The sequence below is a fragment of the Poeciliopsis prolifica genome, unplaced genomic scaffold, assembly GCF_027474105.1.
Source record: "Poeciliopsis prolifica strain line A6 unplaced genomic scaffold, Auburn_PproV2 SCAFFOLD021, whole genome shotgun sequence".
In the NCBI taxonomy this organism is placed as follows: domain Eukaryota; kingdom Metazoa; phylum Chordata; class Actinopteri; order Cyprinodontiformes; family Poeciliidae; genus Poeciliopsis; species Poeciliopsis prolifica.
In genome coordinates, this window is record NW_026562396.1 from 3,844,112 (window position 1) to 3,864,199 (window position 20,088).

The window sequence follows — 20,088 nt, forward strand, 5'->3', positions numbered from 1 at the left end:
CAGACAATGTCTGGTTTCTTGATAAGAACCGGCTAAGAATAATCTGAATACGTTTATTCAGATTAAACTTATTTATTGGGTTCAATAAATTCATTTTACAAATGAAACTAACGTTGAGCTTTTGCATAAAACTAGTAGTATTTTTCTATATTTAATCTTCGACACTTGTAAGATCCTTTGGAGAAGTTGAACATATCATTGAAGCCCTACTAATGAATGCATTACCAGAGGAAACCAGGTCTTAGCTGTAGTTCACAAATACGTTAGGACCTTATCAGCACTCAAAGAAGCAGATTGCTATCCAGGTCTTCTCCTTTTGTCATTCGGCTGTCATTAAATTATCTTAAAACGAGTAAATGGACTGAGCCTATGTAGCGCTTTTCTAGTCATACTGACCACACAAAGCACTTTTACATTGAAGTCCCATTGCACAGCCCAGCTGCACTGACAGGACTCATAAATTCATATAGCAATCAGCAGGCAATTTGGGATGAAGTGCCTTGCAGCAATTAAGATGAGGTGGGGAAAATCAAACTCACAACCTCCAGACTGGCAGAAAACTCCTCCTGCTGCTGGGCCACAGCTATCCGAATTAAAAGTCTGAAACAAAGTGGCTTCAGACAGAAAATTCTTTCAAGGCATCAATGATTTTACCAAAGAAATATTTGTCACTGTCTTTTTGTAAAAACTAGCTTTTTTTGTCTGAGAAACTTGGATAATAGTTCAGTATTCTCATCAAAAGGCTCACTTTGACACAGATTTCATTAATAGGCTGACATACAGAAATAAAGGAGTGACCACTGCTGACAACAGGTAACCTCGGGTGACGAAGACTTCACACCAGCTGAATAATTCATAAATCACCAGAACAAACTGTTGCACTGAAAGAGTAATAAAATGACAACCCTGCCTCAGAGATATCAATAAGCCGTGATTCATTTAAAATAAATTATTCCAATATCCATTTTCACAATTTTCCTAACACAACATATAATCAGCAGCTGAAATATAGCACTGTCTGTAATTTATGGAGAGCCGCATTTGTTCTCCAGAGCATTATTAAACACGCACTAAATGCTACATTTTGATGGCTGATAGTATGACTGGGGAAAGTGGTGGGGGTCTCCACCCTCGCTACACAGTTAGTAGCTCAGTTAGCTATTACCATTATTAAATGAAAAGGCTCCTCACACCTCTAGCTTTTTCTACCACACCTCTGTCACCTTGACACCTTTTTCCTATCCCGTTTTTCTTCTTTCCCTCTTTCCCGCTGCCAATTATCTCAAGCTTTTTGCTGAAATCCACGCTAATAACATCTGCAAATAATGACTTTATTAAAATGAAAAGAGAGCTCGCTTCTTTCACACAAACAGACAAATGCTCAATGAAGTTAAACATGCGTGTAAAGCGAGAGACAGTGGAGAGAAAATTTGCTCACATTTGTTTTTCCAAGTACAGAGATCAGACGAAGCTCTTAAAATATACAGAGTAGTTTCAGAGGAAAAGAAAAAAAATCTGGGAGCATAAACTTTGATGAGAGAAAATCTAGCTGCATTAAACCCAACATGTCTGTCAACCGTGTTCCTCTGCTCACACGGGTGCGTCGCCTAATGTTAAACATGTGAAAATGACCGACTGGGAGAGAATGGCGTTGTATTGACAGAGATGGAGGCAAAGCAGCAGGCAGTCAGCCACTCTGTTCTGCTTCACTGCAACATGGGAGGGAGGCCAGCGTGGACACACGTGCGTGCGCACGCACACACGCACACGCACAGATGTGAAAACACACACATGGGCACGCACATTGACGGGCAAGGACACACTCCTGCAGATAAACACACAGTCACAGTTTCTCGCTACACACACACAGAACCGGAGAAAGAGAGAGAGAGAGAGACACACACACACAGTGCAGCAGGTGAGGTGCCAGCACATCACAGCGCTGCCATTTTTCAGTGTCTTGCTCAGGGAGAAGCGCTCTGACATTTTATGAAGCACTCTGCAGAAATCAGCAGCTTGTAATGGCGGCTGGACTGTCACTCCTTTCCACTCCCTCTATCTCTTTTCCTCACACTGCTTTTAAGATATTATCTCCATTCATTAGCATAATCTAATCAATTTTACAACACTGGCTTTTAATTAGAAATCCCAATCTTGCCTTCTTATTCCGTTTAGACCCTTTTTTATTTGAAAGAAAAAAAAATAAATAAAACTCAGGCAAGAAATGAAAACGGTGAAAAAAAAAAAAGAAAAGTGCCTTATGTCATAACCAACAGACAGAAAAGTTTTAAACTGATTATTAAAAGGACACAAATGATAATGCACTAGATTAAATAGTTACCATGTTTAACGTTTTTTGACAAGTAATAAGCATCAATATTATAGAACGAATTGGTCAATTATAAAGCTGCATTTACAGAAGGACACCTGAAAGCAGTCGTTTACTCACATTTTTATTTGGCCCTCAGAAACATGGCTGCTGATATTACTGTATGTGCTCAGCAGAAAGGTCGAATGATTAGAAATCCAGCTGGCAAATATGTCATTGGCAAAAACAGGGAATCTATAGCTCTGATTAACTCTCTGGTATATTATTGTTGTGCCCGACAAGCTCTCTCTTGAGCAATGATTAACAGCGAGTGGCTCCACAAACCGCTGCTAGCACATTAACGCAATGTTTACAATAGGCAGACCTGCGTTGAAGCCATTACTGCTGTACCTAAGTTAACACTTGCCTTTCATAAGCTGAGAGCATGTGGCCCAAGACTTCAGAGCACTGATAAACCTTGGCAACTGTGGCTTAAACTTTCCCTCTGAAGCTTCACTTAGGGCCAGTACATTTTTAAAGTAACTCAGAATAGTATGCCCAAAGGAAAAAAATGTGACTTGACTTGAAATATGTGGGAAGTGTCAGGGCCAAATCTCTCAGTGTAGGCTACGCTATAAACCTTAAACTAAGCCGATTTTATTAATGTGACATTAGCATTTGTAATGAGTAAAAGGGGGGAAAAAACCCTTGGGATATCTTCGTACTTACGTAAAAAAAAAAAAAAAAGGCCACACACACACACACACACACACACAGACATGTGCGCACATGCCCACACACACATAGGCACGGACAAACATGCAAACATAAACACTGTAGCCAAACTGCATCACTACATTCAGTGAAAGTACAGAGAGAAAAAGTACAGGGAGAAAAAGTTGTATGTGTCTGAGTCCAACTAAGTTTGTGGAAAGTAAATGTTATTGTTCTACATTCATGTGCAGCAAATCACTCCAGTCAAATAAAATCTGGTATTCACCTCACTCTAAACTCCTGCAGAAAATAAATACATAAATTTCTAACAATTTAAAAAAGCAACAAAAAAAAGAAACCTGATCACCATGCTGGACAGTTTTCTTCCTGTTTTCTCTGCAGCAAGCTTACAGTGTACATGAGGCTGACTTAATCTGTTTATCGTACAAAGGTCATCGCAAGCTTTTACATGTTAGTCTATTGAGTGAACTGTACGGTTTGAATTAAGTCAATACTGAGATGTACATTACTCATTATAAAGGTAACTTTGACAAATCAATCAATGGTAAATTGTTTTGTGTGAATATAAAAACAGTATCCTCTTAGCCTCGCATAGCATTCAGATAAAGACTGTTTTTGTAACAGAGATATAAAACGTAATCTATATTCACAGCTATAGTCATCGCGCCATGATTGATGTCAAAGCAGTATTGTAATAGGAATCTAGACAGGGCATTTGAGAAATGATTTGGGGCTGATATGCTGTATAATGTTTAACTAAAGGATAGCATTTGTAGGTCTTGTAATTTATATTTTCTTCAGAAGACCCAAAGGAGTAAATACAATTTTACGTTTAAAGTGTTTCAATCTAAAACATGGCATGCGGATGGAAAAATTATGGCAGTAATACATATGTGCTAGTTTTGCTAACATATTTACAACAACCTGTTCACTGTTTACTTGAGAGGCCTTACACAGCAATCACTTACAGCAAAATGGAAATGATAAAACCAGGTCTGACCCCGAGTTGACCTACATACATTAAAACAAAAGTCCAAAAACAAAACTCACAATATAATTCTAATTTTTTTAAATTTCACAATAAAACATCTGACCTGATTTTAAAGGATAATCGGCCACTGGATTGTGTTTAAAGGGTTTCTTAATCAAACCCCTTGGGACATTCACTGACTTCAGTGACGTGGAAGCCTTGTGATGATGTTTGCTCCAATCAAATCATGCAAGTGTTGTATAAACACAGCATAAAAGTAGCTTTGTCTGAATTTGTAAGGCAACAATGTGAAACAAACTTGCAGAAAGATTCCAAAACAAGACTAAGCATGAGGACTTTAAACATGCCTAAAATTGCATCATCAAAATCATGTGCTTCTGAAAGATACTTTAAATTCACATGCCAGTGAAGGCAATGCTCCTGTTATGCAGCATATTACAGCTTCCCAAAATGCTAACTGTTGGATGAATACATGAACGACTGAATGAATGAATCAGTGAAAGAACCAATGAATGAATGAAAATTTAAGTTTTAGACACATTAAAACATTAGTTGCATAGACTTTTTTGTAGGTTATAAATTTATTATAGTCTTATAATTAAATTTAAAAAAATTTTAAAAATCTAATTTGGTCTGCCATTGAATTCATTTAACTGGTTCATTTTAAAGGGGAGATTGATTACTTTTGCCCCCATCAAACAAGCAATGCTTCAGTTCTTTTGTTGAAACTGTTATTTACTGTTAATGTTTTTATTAACTGATATTAACTGTTATTTCTTGATTGCAGGGGTAAGGAGTCACTTCTTTTATTAAATTTACTTTTAACCGCTTTTAATTGCATATTTTTACAGACCAGTTTTTCAAATGAAACCACCTGTTGCTTTGAACAAATTACCCCAAAGTTGTCACATTGTTTAAATTACAGATAGAGATGTAATCGTCTCTGTCAAGAATTTAAAAATGACAACACAACACTCACAAAGTTTTAAAGCACACTTATGTCTGGTTGGAGAAGCAAACTCCCCAGCATGAATAATGTATATGACTTCTATAAACTAAACATTTTTTAACTTTGCAGCTTTAAAATCTGTACTTTTTAAATTAATAATTGGTATTAAAATACCAATTATATTAGTAATTGGTGTTTATGAATAGCCTACAAAAAAGATATGCAAACTAAAATGGTGTAAATTACAAAATATTACACAAAATGGAATGGGATAAGATAATATGATTATATTATATCCAGTGCAGTCTGGAGGGAGGAAACCGATGCAATATATCATATTCACTTAAAAGCAAAAAAAAAAAGAAAATCTAAATTGATGCCAAATATTTTACAGGAGGAGGAAAAATAATCTTATCATAATTTTAGTCCTCCACCAAAAGGATAAAATCTCATGAATGAGCATGTTAATGTGTAACGGCTTCACTCCACCATTTTTTTTAAGTATCGCCTCTGTGCTGCTCTATCCAGGACAGTTTTTCTCCCCCGAGGGGCCAAACCTACAAGACCATTTTAAAAGCCCAGATGTGCCTTTAAAGGAGTTTGTCACACCCGCAGCGGAGAGCTTTGAAAAACTGTGCAGAATATCCACAAAAATGGAACAACCTTTTTTTCCCTGTGCCGTGGCTCTATTTCCACCACACTTTTCCTGAGCGATTTCACATAACAAGTCAAAATATTTTAACCTTTGTTGACTGGGCCAAAGCTGGCTTTGACATTACTGACGCTTTCACCATTAGATTTACACATCAGTCTATTAAATATACACACCAATACTAAAAGCTAACTGTGTTCAACTGCGTGTCACACTTCCTGAGTCCCCTCCTACAGAATCAAGCCTTTCTAATAATACATGCCAACAGCCCCTAGTTTGTTACCTAATATTATTTCAGGAGGAGCTAAAGAGAGGAATGAATATCTCTGATTCTGCTTGTGGTTTTTTTTGTGTATCTATGTCTATGTCAGGACAAGCTGATTTTTTTGTTGGTGAAGCTGAAACCAAAGCTGCCTAGGACTGATGTTGATGGCTCTGTCTCACCCACTCACTGCCCCAGAGGGAGCCAGGACCAAGACCATTGCTCAGGGTCCTGTCTGTTCACACACATGAAACACAGGCTTGGATTACACAGGGCTCAAAAGTGACTCATCCCGAAGAGTGGGTGGAGAGGAGGACCCTCTGTGTTGCTTTCTTCTATTTTATTTATTTATTTTTTGGCACAAATGGGTGCACATACACCAGAAATAAACAGTCAATAGTGGTAGCCACATCACAAGCTCAGACAGAGAACCTTTTGGTTTCACACACCTGCCAAAGACAGATGTTAAGAATAAATCAGAGAGACGCTCAGAGTGGAAAGAAACTCAACTAACTCACTACACAGTAAACTAACTGGAGAGCAAACAGCTGCACACGACAACACACAACGTTGATGAAAGCAACAATAGCATAAAAGCACCTGACGTGCATACAGAGAGAGGGAGTATTTTCCAGTTTGTCTCACAGGCTTCACTTTTTTTTGTTTTTTGTTTTGTTTTTGTTTTTCTTTTTGCACCGCTGTGCTGATGGGGAACCAGCTCGTATCCTTTGGAGCTGAGGGTGTTTAAGTGCAATTGTTTTGTGTTTTTTTTTGTTTTTTGGAATGAGCCTAAATCCTCCAATGACTGACAAACAAGTCACAACAAGGCTGAAATCGGTGTGGGTGGGGTTTTTTTTTATGTTGTTTTTTTTAGAGAGAGGAAGCTCTTTTTTACACTGCTGACTTTGTGAAATTTATAATTCCTTTATTTAAATATAGCATCACTGGGGTATTAAAAATCAAGACTCTCATGAAGCCTTGCCCTGAAGTGGATGTTCTACAGTGATACGTTCAGTAAAAAAACAAAAAAACTATTTTGGGAAACTGCGACCTCTACTAGCATAATTTAAACACCAATATGACAACATCCTACATCCTGTCAGTCAGCGTGGCACACTTCCTGGTTCCAGAAACTATGTTTCACAGAAGAGGAAACTCGCACAAGAGCACCTCTTTTGTCTAAGCAGGAATCCATGTCCGTGAGCATCGTGTGTCACTGGTGGGGTTTTTTTTTTTTTTTCTTCTTTGAAGCTGTTGTCACCCAGCTGGCTCGGAAAGGCAAAGTGGCCTGTAGTGTGGGTGCATATGGGTTGCTGTGCGTGTCACAAACCGACACCCTTCACGGTTTGTGGCCCAGAAACGGGATAAAACAGTGAGTTAACCAGCAGTGCGCTGACATTATCTCTCTCTCGCTGTCCTGGAATGCTAGCCCGCTGTGAAACTCCAAATATGTGCCGTCCTGTCACACCGCATAACGCTCCTCTGTGTATTTCTGAAGCTTGTGTGTATGTGTGCAGAAAAAAAATAAATTATGCGAGTGTGGGCGATTTGCCTTTCCTTTCTGCGTAAAAGGCCAAGTGTGAACGTCTGTATCCAAATGCTTGATCTTAAAATACAAGACGAGCATGCAGCTAACAAGTGCTATGAAATTAAGATTGCAAAGGGATTCAAATCCAAAGCAAACAACAAATATGAGTTAAATCTGCGAGAACAAACGGGACAAAGCGTTTGCCAAGAGTGCCAACAGATTTTCTCTTTATCTTTAATCCAAGAGAGTCTGCTCCTGTTCGTGTTTACAATCACTGGGCAAAATAGAGCCCAACTCCGGCCCTTGTGATGCCAAAGAGTCTAACATCCATGACTCAAGAGGTCACGCAGCCCATCCAGGCTGAGCATTAGGGGTTAAGGGGATGAAGCCAAGTGTGAAATGTGAGAAGACAAGCCAGCATGGTTTCTCAGGCAACAAATAGGAAGGCGACAAACATATCTGTGCGCCTGCGAGGAACGTGAGGTATGCTAGGAAGAAAGACTGTCACGTCATCTGTTTTTCTTGCAACAGCAAGATGAAAAAAATAAGTGAGTTAAGAGTGGCTTTTTGAACTGGCTGAGTTTAGACATGTTAATCAGTAATAGCTTGTTGTACTTCAGACGGGAGGAGAGTGAGCACATGGGTGTATGCATGTGTGTGCGTGTGCGCGTCCGTGTTCCTGGCAAAGTCTGACACCACTTGGATTTGAGCTGGTTGAAGCAACAGAAAGCTCCAGACCAAGAGATAATCCATCTGGACTGTTTCCTTGCAAAACATATGGAAAAAAGGCAGAAGGGTTGTTTTTTTTTTTTTTCCGCCCACAATAGCTATTAATATCTCATACTCAACATTTGCTCATGCCTCACTAAGGACTGGAATTCCAGCTGAAACGCAGTCATCTTAGAGGATTAGGAAGGGGTGGTCAGGAGTCTTCATAGGCTCGCACTATGAGATTACAATGCGCAAGGACGTGTACCAAAAACACTAACGAATGATGGCGTCCAGCATAATATTCACACATATCTTTAGGCAAACTGGAGGAATGTAATCTCAGCCTTCAGACACAAAACAACTTGTTCTGCTTAAGTCATTTAAACAAAGATAGCCTCTTCTTGCGGCTTTGAAAATAATTCTTGCCGCTATCAACGAGGACCTCAAAATAATCACACAACTACCTGACAGCAATTGTCCACAGCTCTGCCGAAACCTCAGTTGAAATGACAGCTCTGTAAATTGTTTTAATTATAGCCGACACAGATAACAGCCTGTGGAAACATCACCCTTTTTCTTCAAGTCCTCCGCAAGAAATCAGACGTACAGTATTCCCTGAAAAATTGCAGTTGTTGTCGTGCGAGCGTGTATAAGAGAGCGAGCGTGTGCACGCGTGTGAATACAATATTCATTTTGCTGCAGGAGGACAATCTATGCATAACAATGAGAGGCGCTAATGAAATCAGCCATCAACCTGCGATACATACATATTAAAGCAGGACCTCAGAGTGTCATTCGCTTAGTGCATCATTTGTTCCCACTCCTTTTTTCTCCCTGCCACCTGACCTTTAGAGTACGCCCCCCCCCACCACACACACATACACACACACACACACCTCTACACACTAAAAATAGGACGTGTACCTGCAGTAATGTGGTATTATGCATACATGCGTGTGCACGCATTATTATATAGACATGACATTACATTTCCCTGTGCCAGTTTGTGCACCAAGTAGAAGGAAAACATGCTCTTTACAGATTTATACATTGATAATTGATGGTTGGATGTTCAAACTTTGGAGGTCTTGCAGACGCCTTTTAACCAGATGATGTCAGCATTACAAATGTTAACCGCTGTCAGAGCCGTACCTGTAGTATAATGTCACATCATCCTCAACTGCCAGGGAATTCATGCTCCTCCCTTCTCTCTAAGCACACTTCACGGCTTTGGTCTTTCTCGCTCTCCCTCCCTCGCTCCCTCCCTAACCCCCACCCCCACGCTGGCAGGGAAATGGATCCCTCCACCTGACAGTGGCCATTTTGAGCCTTCTCTCCTCTCCTCTCTCTGCTCCTGCTTCCTGGTAAACAATGGGAGAGGGATAATTGATCAAACAGCCAGGGAACCCTCCAAGCTGGGGAAGGTCACCGCCTGCTGGCCCAGCTCACTGAGGAGCCAGGGTGGGGGGTGGGGATGGGCAGGCGGTGTGGAGGGGGGTTGTAGATGTATGCATGTCAACATCAGTAGGTGAAACTTGCCAATGTGAATATAACTTTACATATGAGAGTGTTTAAGCATGAGTTGTGTCTAAAAATGAAAGACAGAGTGTCAAACAGATATATTTCTATTGATTGATCTATCCATCTATAGATATATTGAAATCAATTTACATACGTAAAGATTGATTGTGTGTGTACTTGTGTGTGTATATGTGTTGCATTCGGGGGGGGGGGGCGCCTCTGACGCTCTTGAGCTGCCATTTTTCTTTCCTGACAAAGACTCCATCTGCCACAGAGCCATTTGCTGCCTCCCGAGTCGACAGAGCGTTCTGCACGCCGTGTTCACCTTGATGTCACCTCTACACAGCTCATGCCTTGCTGACGCTATATACACACACACACACACACACACAGAGAAACTTAAACACACATAACAGAACACACTACTTTCCCCCTGCATACACACACACACGCACCCAGCAAGACACCCACAGATGTGTACGTTCATTCTCTCCCACTCCCAAGCAAACACACACTTTCAGGTTTTTTTTTCTTGTCTCACATACACATACTGAACTTGCACTCTGACGCTCAAACACAAACACAAACACACATATTGAGTGTGTCTAGGCAGCGGCCCTCCCTTCCCTCTGCATGGCTGATATCACTGTGCAACCATCAGCGCTGTGCATTGTGGGAGTGTCTGTTGGGGCAGAGAGACGCGACAGGGGCTGAGGGATTCACACGCCTGTGAAAGACAGCCAGAGGGAGAGAAGAGCAGGAGCAAGGAGTCGGGGGTGGGGGGAGATGGAGCGGGAGAGATACGGAGGGGGGCCGGTAACTGGAAATGAGAGATGGCATTTTAAAGAGGAAGCTGAATTTCACCTGCAATTACCGTAGCTCCAGGGCACATGGCTCGGTTAAGAGACATTTCATTCCAAAGCCACGGCGTAGAGCTACCGCACTGAGGCCTGAGAGGCGCATAAAGAAGGGGGGAGAGGAGAGAGGAAAATAGAGTGGTGTAAAACTCTCTTCTGCCCAAGATGGCCCTCAGCAGATGCAGTGATGAAAGAGAGGAGGCAGCCAGGGATGTAGCTGGTAAATGAAACTTAGCAGGAATAGGTATCGAGGAAATGAAAGGAACAAGAAAGGGAAGAAAAAGAAAAGAAAAGAAAGAAAAAGGAAGAAAAGGAAAGGAAAAGATGTCCGATTAAGATACAGAAGAGGAAAAAAGGGTGTCTCATTCACCAGGCCCCAACTCAGCCATCTGCACAGCAGACCAGACAGCTGAACTGGGCCTCAGAGAGCACACACGTACACACAAACGCACCGAACAAAGAGCAAATCACATCCAATAAACACAGATACTCACACTCTCACAGTACAGTTCATGGAAAGCTAGATGTGTTTAATGATTAATATCATTCTTGGTATTCGTTTTTCCTGTTTTGACGAACCTTCCCTCTCCCGGTTCTTTCTCTTCTCCCACTCTCTCTCTCCTCTCGCTCATCAAATCAAGGCGTAATAGTTTCCCCGAGGCTCAGTGTCCTGGCTAGTTTCAACAGACACACTGCTGTGTTTCATAGGAGGAGTGTGACTGCACAGAAACAGTAATGAGCTCTCACTGGGAGCTGGGGGCCTCCTGGCACTGTTAATGGCTCCTCTGGTTTGCAGCTGTATCCAGGTTACAACCCGGGCCCGTTCGACCGGCCCCCGAGACGCGCAGGCCCCTGCGGGGACCAACCGCTTGGAGCAACTTTCGCGTTTTACAGGCAAAACCACGATTGCAGCACAGTAATATTTGTTTGGTGTGTGTTTGAAGTCAGGGAGGAGGAAATAAGACTTAAAGAGGGAGAAAAGGGGGACAGGAAGCTACAGAGGATGTCAAGAAACAAGGTCCATGTCTGAAAGAGAGGCAAGGGAATAACGACAGTTGGAGAGATGTGGCTCGACCATAAAGGTAGCAGATAGACCCAATAAACCCAGAGGCTTTCATGGGGCAACAGCTGGCATGTTGTGGGTGTGTGTGCGGTTGAGTGTGTGTGTGAGAGATTGAGAGAACAAGAGAAAGAGAGAAATTGTTTGAGCATGGTCTGCTAAATAATCCCCATAAATAGCCCTAATAGGAGAGTAACACTCATACAATATGCCAACATGGTGATTATCTAGATCATTTTATTCTACCCATCAAGTCATATTACCACATTATTCTTTCGTCAGACTTTTCATCAATAGAATTGGGTTGTAATTTGATTGAACTGGACAGTACTCAACCACATTTAAATAAGACTTTGAAAGGTTTTGTTATGAATTGATGTGGAAAAAAAGTTTGGACATTAATAGATTCTACACACGCTGTATAAAAACTAACATTTTTCTTTTGTCTTTTTTTTTTTTTACTTTTTCCCTAAAGATGCAATTCTTACAAATCTCAGTTATTAAGCAACGTTCTGCTTCCAGTAATGCGCAGTTAAAGAAAACTGCACACATCAGTAAAGGCGATAACCCAATCAGACATTAAGAATGTCCCAAAGTCCAAACTCTCTCTGTCAAGGAACTTGCAGCCATTTTTTCTTTGATCATTTTGTCACATTTTGGTTTAATGGAGATGCTCTGATTTATAATTTATCTTGTTAACTGGTCAAAATGGGTTTCACAAAGGAATTATAGTGTAATACAATTTTTTGAGAGATTAATATGCAATTAAATTACACATTGTATTTAATTATTTTGTATGATGAAAAATCTTTAGAAAACCAACATGTAACATGCAAACAAACATGTATGCATTGTTTACAGGTCCAAAATGAAAGCACGAAGAGACTAAATGACAAAGTATAGATACAAAGCTGGGTGGAAATTATGAAAGGAGCAAATGGATCCTATATTTAATTGTACAAATACAACAAAACAAAACAGTGGATCACTCATCAAAGTCAACTGGAAATGGGTACTGGCCGGTAAAAGCCTGATTGATGAATCACAAATGTATCAATTGGGTACAAAAAATTATACTTAAAGCTTTTCGCGATAAAAACATCTCCAAAAAACATGACAGAGCAACAGATTTAAAACTGATAACCAGGCCATTGAGAAAACGAAACAAAAAAGCACCGTTACCTCCCTCTGGATGATACTGATGTGATCTGTAGCTTGTTGCTACCACTGAATAACTTCTTGTTTTAAAACCTCACAGCCAAACAGACATCAGCACAGAGTCTGAGCATCTCAAATTGCAAACCGCATCTGTGCTCAGCTCAAAGGTTTGTGCAGTATCAGGTTTGGAGGGCTTCTCCTAACGTTTCATAAATTACTGGTATACAATTATGTTGTATTACAATGCCCAGACCCAGGCATTGTATGTCCAACATCTCACCTTTGATACAGGAAACACATGAAAACACACACAAGCATACACAAACAGAGACACACACCACTCCTGCTGTTGCCCTCCATGAGAAAGCTCACAGCTTGGGTTCTTTAGCTCCTGTTTTGTCTGGACTCCATTCAAAATGGCCCCCTCATGACCACACACATTATAGTCTGGGCAGGGAGGCCCTCAGTGGACTGAGGCTCCCTGGGTGCAAGCAGTGATTCATGGCACAAGGGTCTGTAAAAGGAGCAGCCTCACCCCGTGCTGCCGAGGAGAGCAGAGGCCGTTTTGGCGGTGTGGGTGAATCAAAAGTCTGTCTACAAAACTAAATCCTGTCGGGACGGTACGGGCCGAGGGGAGGCAGGAGTGGAACGGCCAGAGCTTTCTGTGTGAAAGTGAAGCGAACATGAGTGGGAGTGCAAGTGACACAAAGCTGTAGACGGGTAAAGCCCAAAAAGCGAAGCTGGAGCGCGCCTGCTGAATCAACACGCCTCCCTATCCCGAGGACAAGCTCGGAGTAGCTTTTTAACAATCTTAGCTCCGAGGCAAGTACAAAGTACTAAATGTTTAGGCGTTATCTCTAACACTTCCCTGATCTAACAGAGCACCGGTTTAAAGGGCATGGGGGAGAAAAAGTGCACAGTGAGAAACAAAGCGGGCTCATGAATAAGTGCTGAAAAATGATAGTAGTTGCTGGGATTGATGAAACATTATTCAGGTTTTGTGACAGGGAGCGAGACACAAATTCTTTCCCCTCAGGGTAGAAGGTGTAATTTCCCCTTCCACTGTCAAAAGAACCATGTAAAAAAATCATCCATAGCTCAATGACTGACTGCATGCAAGTAAAACCAAGCATCAATCTATCTATCTATCTATCTATCTATCTATCTATCTATCTATCTATCTATCTATCTATCTATCTATCTATCTATCTATCTATCTATCTATCTATCTATCTATCTATCTATCTATCTATCTATCTATCTATCTATCTATCTATCTATCTATCTATCTATCTATCTATCTATCTATCTATCTATCTATCTATCTATCTATCTATCTATCTATCTATCTATCTATCTATCTATCTATCTATCTATCTATCTATCTATCTATCTATCTATCTATCTGTCTGTCTGTCTGTCTGTCTGTCTGTCCATTTGTCCATTTGTCCATCTATCAGAATAGAAACAGGCAGCCTTCTGTTGTAACACACGGTACAATGCAGATGGAAATGCTGGCCCCACAGGAGATACACACACACACATAAGAGTCGGACTGCTGTGGGGCTGACGCAAGACTATCTCCGTCTCACGTGTCTCTCCCCTACGGCCGCCCGCTGCTCCTGACCTTCGAGATGTTTTTCTCTCTCCTTCTCCCTCTCCCTTTATTCCTCTCTATTTCACACTCACACCCTCACGTACTTAGACACAGAAAGAGAATAACACTCACACACACACACACACACACACACACTCCTCCCTTCTCTGCACACCTCCCTGCCACTCAGTGTTTTGCCATTAAACAGCATTGCATTTCCAGCTCGGATCAAGCAGATGGGCCTGCGTGAGCATTGCAGCGCCTGTATTACAGCGCCCTTCCTTAAATGCACAGACATGCACTGACACACCGGCGCTGCACTTTCGTACGATGAACCGTGTTTTTTTTTTTTTCTTTTTTTCCTGGAACCGAAGAATCATCCCGGCTGTGGATGGATGCTTCTTCATGTGGGTACTGTGTAGCTCTGTTGTGTAATGCCTTGCTGAGGTGGCTGAAAAGCCTTGAGACATGCTCTGAAAAGCAAGAACGCTAACAGTACAGAAGGAAAGCATCATTTTTATCTCCGAGTAGTTAAAGACCAGGAGTTCATCTCATTGGGTTAAAAAGCACAAGCGCAACCACTCACGCAAAGTTCAGTGGGTTCATGACACACAAAATTACACACACCATCACATATGAATAGTTTATATCTCTGTGCCATTAAACAAATTTCTTTTTTCTATTTTCTCTCCCTCTCTTTCAATATCTGCATATTCCTTTGACTGTTTGAGTCGTTTTTTGGGGGGGCTTTTTCCCTTCTCTTGTCTTCCAAGCAACAAATGTCAGCTAATTACACCATAGCTGTTTGGATGAGCTCCATCTTTCCCTGTGCTCTGCTGTGCTTGTTCTCCATGGGGCTGCAGGAAGAGTCAGGCAGCCGAGGCGGTGGTTAGGAACAGCCAGCTGTGGGGGTTGAGCGACGAGGATACAAACCCCCTTCTCCCCCCCACTCGAAATTGATTCCCCAGGAGAAGATTCGTCAATACTTATCACAAATGATACAACCTGCCCGCACCAACCTGCGTGGGGGAGAGGAGGGTGTAATGTATCATTCATCGGGAGAGATGAAGCGGTAACGTTAGACCTGATAGAATCAGGTCTGGCAACACACTGGGCTAAAAAAGAGACAGTCACGTGTGAAACAAGTATTTCCCTGAGCTCCGCATTCAGTGAAAACCTTATAAAAGATCCCATTTGATCTGATGACACACTCATCGACACGGGGCCTTCAAATGATGCGGGGAAGGAAAGTGCAAGTCATTGTCTGTGTGTGTGGAACAAGAAAACCTGCCACCTTGATGAGTGTGAGTGAGTGCGTGTGCGTGCGTGTGCGTGCGTGATCAGAAGCCTTGAGGATGCAGCCGCACCCCTGAGTACTGCTTGCGTTCACAAACAGAGAGTGAGAAAAATGGAGAAGAAAGGAAGGAGCGCTTCGGAGAAAGGAGAGAATTAAAGCTGCATATAACAATCCACATAAACAACTCTGCACAATCGCAGAATCCCAACCCCGAAGCGGCGTCAGGCTCAGTTAACAGCCATTTACATTCAGTGTTGGGTATGAACAGATAGCAAACTCAAAGAATGTTTATTAGGCTCCTACGTTTCATACAAATATTCTGATTAGAATGGAGAAAATCTAATTAATTGCTTGATTCACTGAATGAACCCCGAATTTGTAATGTAATCATAACAACTGCTTTTCAAGGGGCTCTTGTTCAATTTAATTGGGGAAGAAGAAAAAAAAACATCCTCTTTCACTGAATGAATGAAAATCAAACAAGGCCTGAAACTGGAGGAGTCGGCAAGTTTGTTCTGACATGCCACAAAAAAAAAACAGAAAAAGCAGAAGTATGTGACAATATGCATTTCAAAAAGTCACATATTGCCTGTTTTGCAACACACAGACATACATGCAGCGGAGGCCAAAGCCAAACAAGAGAGTGTACTCACTGTTAGAGATGTCTTCAGCTCTTTGACATAACTGCTGTACAACCTGGAGAAAGGGGGAAAACAAATGCTCACTTAAGTTCAGGTTAAATCCCCAATTTGAGATATGAGATCTCTAAAACATGCTTTGGTTTGATACGGTTTCATTACGCTGACAAAAAACAAAACAAAAAAACAGCGCGAACCTCCTGAAACCAGCCTGTACCAAACTTGCAGCTACACATCTTTGTATTTGTGGTTTCCAGGCACATCAAGCCTGAAATACAGTGATGTTTGAAAAAAATAAAAATATTTAAAAAAGAAAAAAAAAAAAAAAAACCACACACATGCAGCTGTGGCTACCCTTAAACACACTTGCACGCTCAAAATCACATTCACACCCACAAAAAGTCTCTCTGTCTCGCTGAGCCCTTTTCTTGCAAAACCTGTTTGCTAGAAATGGATATAGACATTGGAGCTGTGAGTGTGAGGATATTTTCCCTAAACACAAGACAGTTCTTGCAGAGAACCAAGCCTTACCGGCGTTCTCACGCCCAGCTTTCATGCATTGTCTCCGAGGCCCTCCTCTGCACTTAGAGCCTGAGCCTAATCTAAGCAGCTCACCATAACAGACACCACCCTGCTTTGTATATACAGCAGTCAGACGCACACAAAGATTTTAAAACTTCCATTTAGACTACTTTTACTTCATCTTTCATTTATGAAGTGGGTGAGAAAGATTAGGTTAGTATTAAAGCACAACAACTACAACAAACCGGGTCTCCTCATATACAACCAGGGGGCATCAGAGAAGCAGCACAAACACTTCCAGACGACAGCAACACAAGAGCGGTGTTGTAGCGTATGTGGGTAGCTATCTAACAAGGTTTTGTTGTCTGTAAACACATCCATCTGGTCAGCAGCAACAAAGCCGAGCCTTGCGAATGTTGTCTTAGCACGACTGGGCACAGATACTACAGTCATGGAAATCTGCTGAAAAACTAAAGTTTATGTTCACACTTTTTTTTTTATTTGTTTATTTAAAATTAAAATAAACAGAAACAGATCTGAACAGTTCTAACTGATTCTGTCAGTCCAAATGGCCTCCAGCCATGCCAGTGTCTGAGACTCATCATCCAACACATACCATCACAGATCACTTCATCAGACGCTATTCTGGCTGTATTGATATTGCCTAAACTGATCAGACTCTAACTGTAATGGCTTCCTACATTATCTACGCAGACACACAAACACACGCACGCACGCATGCACACACACATGCACACACACATACCAAGGCTGCAGGCACACACAAACACTTTGATAACTCATCACCGTGATAATGACAACAGAGAGCCAGGTAGGCTGAATTCATCTTCAGCTTTTTCATAAAGGCCTATTAGCCGATGATTAAAGGATCCTGTGCTCATAGGACTTCAGCACCGAATGTGATTTGCCAGCCATGAGGCAGGTGAATTACACTGGATCAGAAAGCCAATGCTGTCTGCCATCATTTGCTTGACTGAGAATCAGGCTGTTAGTCTATTAACCTCATTTTACTGTTAGATCTTAGCGGTTTTTACATCAATAGCACATGGCTAAAAAAAATTAAAAAAAACACACATAAAACACACACACACACACTTTTTCCTGCACCCTTATTCAATAAAAAATGTCTGTATGAATCATAGTGGTGTGGTTAGGCTGCAACTAACAATTATTTCATTCTCAAGGAATGATTCACATTTATTTTAACATTACTTCAATATCTGGCTTGGTTTACTCCAACTGACAATCCAACACTTGAAACATGAAATAATCAAAGTGTGACGTATGAAAGCTATTAAGACCATTACATAACACAATAAGAATACAATAAAACTGGAACAAGAACAGCAAACAGAAACTATTATTTTAGAATTATCAGAAAGGCAAAAATGGTAGTCATGTTTTGGAAGCCACACAAAGTTACTTTATTATTCAAGTTAAAGTGCCAAGGTGGTCAATTATTTTATCTTTCAAAGCCAATGTTGGCTCTAAATGATCATGAAGACAACATAAGTGTCCAGAATAAAAAATGTTTATTATTATTATTATTATTATTATTATTATTATTATTATGCCATGTTATGTTTTGCAAGCATGGCTTTTAATTTCTGTCTCCCATTTGATACATCATTGCCTCTGTGGTGTCTGCACCACTCAGCATCACAACTAACCTGTGCAACTAAGTGAAATGTAAATATGGAGAGATCAGTTAGTGATAAATAGAGAAATTGTCAACAGTGAATCTCACGGTATAAAATGAGGTTAGGGACCACATCCTTCCACCGATAGCTGAAATCTGCAAATACCTGAGACCCTCATCTAAAAACACCTAGAACTCCCTATTTTAATAGTTCAAACTCCAAAAGCCTTTAATCTACATTGATACACAGAGTGGAAATCATGTGGGAAATAAAGCGGAAGCTAACATCTAGTACAGTCTTCCTTGTGGCTTCATCCAGTCAGTGCCAAGGAAAAGAAGTAGCGCTCCTGGATTGGCTGCCTTGCAAATGTCATCCAATAAGTATGGTATTGTATCTAGGTATTTCAGTTTCCCAAGCTGCATTTTCTTTTGAATATTTTGTATGTTCCCTAAGAAAAAGGAGTTTGAGTCAGACAAACTCTTCTTTCAACATCAGCGCTAAAGCATCAAATTTGATGGCTATCTTTCCAAATAATGCAACAGTAGAAGTCTTTTTGTGACCAGTCCAGTTTCAAAACAAAGCTGCAGTTCTACTGCTTGTGTCTTTTACAAGGTACATTATTCCGGTAAACATGTCTGAAAAGAAAAAAAGCCCTAACCACATAAGGCCAAATATTATAAGACAATGATGCTAAACAGTGATATCAATTAGGTAAGGTTGACACACTAGGCTAGCAGGTTTAGGAGCACCAAGACATGAGGACAATGTGCAGTGACCAGTGACTGAAAGAGTAGCTTTTTAAACATACGTCACATTTATTTTAGGTATAAAATTAATACACAACAATGAGACTGGAAATTCCCAAAAAATCATCTATGCCTATGGTACTTTTAAAAACAAACCATGACAGTAGAGTAAATAAAAAAATGCTTTAAAAAAAAACACAGGAAAAGCAACTAAGTCACAATAACTTGACACAGTAATGTATTGCAGACGCAAGCTGAGCACCAACACAAAAGAAAGCTGTTCAGAAGGGAGTGATTAGAACAGCAGCCCATTAACACACAGCATGTTTTTGTTCAGAATTAAAGTACTGTGCAATATGACTACGAACTTAGATAATGAGTATTTTAACACAACAGCAAAAATCCCAGTAAAAGCTAGGAAAATTACTTAAGAGTCAAACTATTTACATTTCGAAACCATTGATATTATGCTACACATCTTTTTGTCAGATTATTAGCAAAACTGTAGCTTGCTGAATAGTAACTTTCTGTGGTTTTGTCAAATATGGGTTGTTAAAATCTATGATCCAGGCTGACTTTGCGCTAAAGGCCCTTTAAATTCAACATTTCTTTCTTATCATCACCCTTTCTTCCACAGCCGTCTTTTTTAATAAACTATTAATTCAACACCTCTGACACTCAAAACTTGCGAACTCTTGTTGACATTTTTGATGGTGTTGCCATGCTTCCTCATCATAACCTGGTATACAATCTATAAACTCTGGAACTTCCTGCCATGGTTAAGAGATGGGGGAGTGATGCTTTCAGGAGTGCTAAGAAAAAAATAGCTTCAAGCAACAGAGTATGCAGACAGATAATAGTTGCTCTGGAAATTTATACTCGAAAAGTGCCGAAA

General features: G+C 40.7%; 1 protein-coding gene across 8 annotated transcripts in view; it reads right to left on the bottom strand.

Moving 5' to 3' along the window:
• baz2ba (bromodomain adjacent to zinc finger domain, 2Ba) overlaps positions 1-20,088 on the bottom strand; it is a 75,313-nt gene that overhangs the window by 43,720 nt on the left and 11,505 nt on the right. For all 8 annotated transcript variants that reach the window (XM_055044752.1, XM_055044749.1, XM_055044754.1 and 5 more), the window contains exon 2: positions 16,280-16,322. The gene's annotated coding sequence lies outside the window, so the exon portion shown is untranslated. The remainder of the gene's footprint in view (positions 1-16,279; positions 16,323-20,088) is intronic.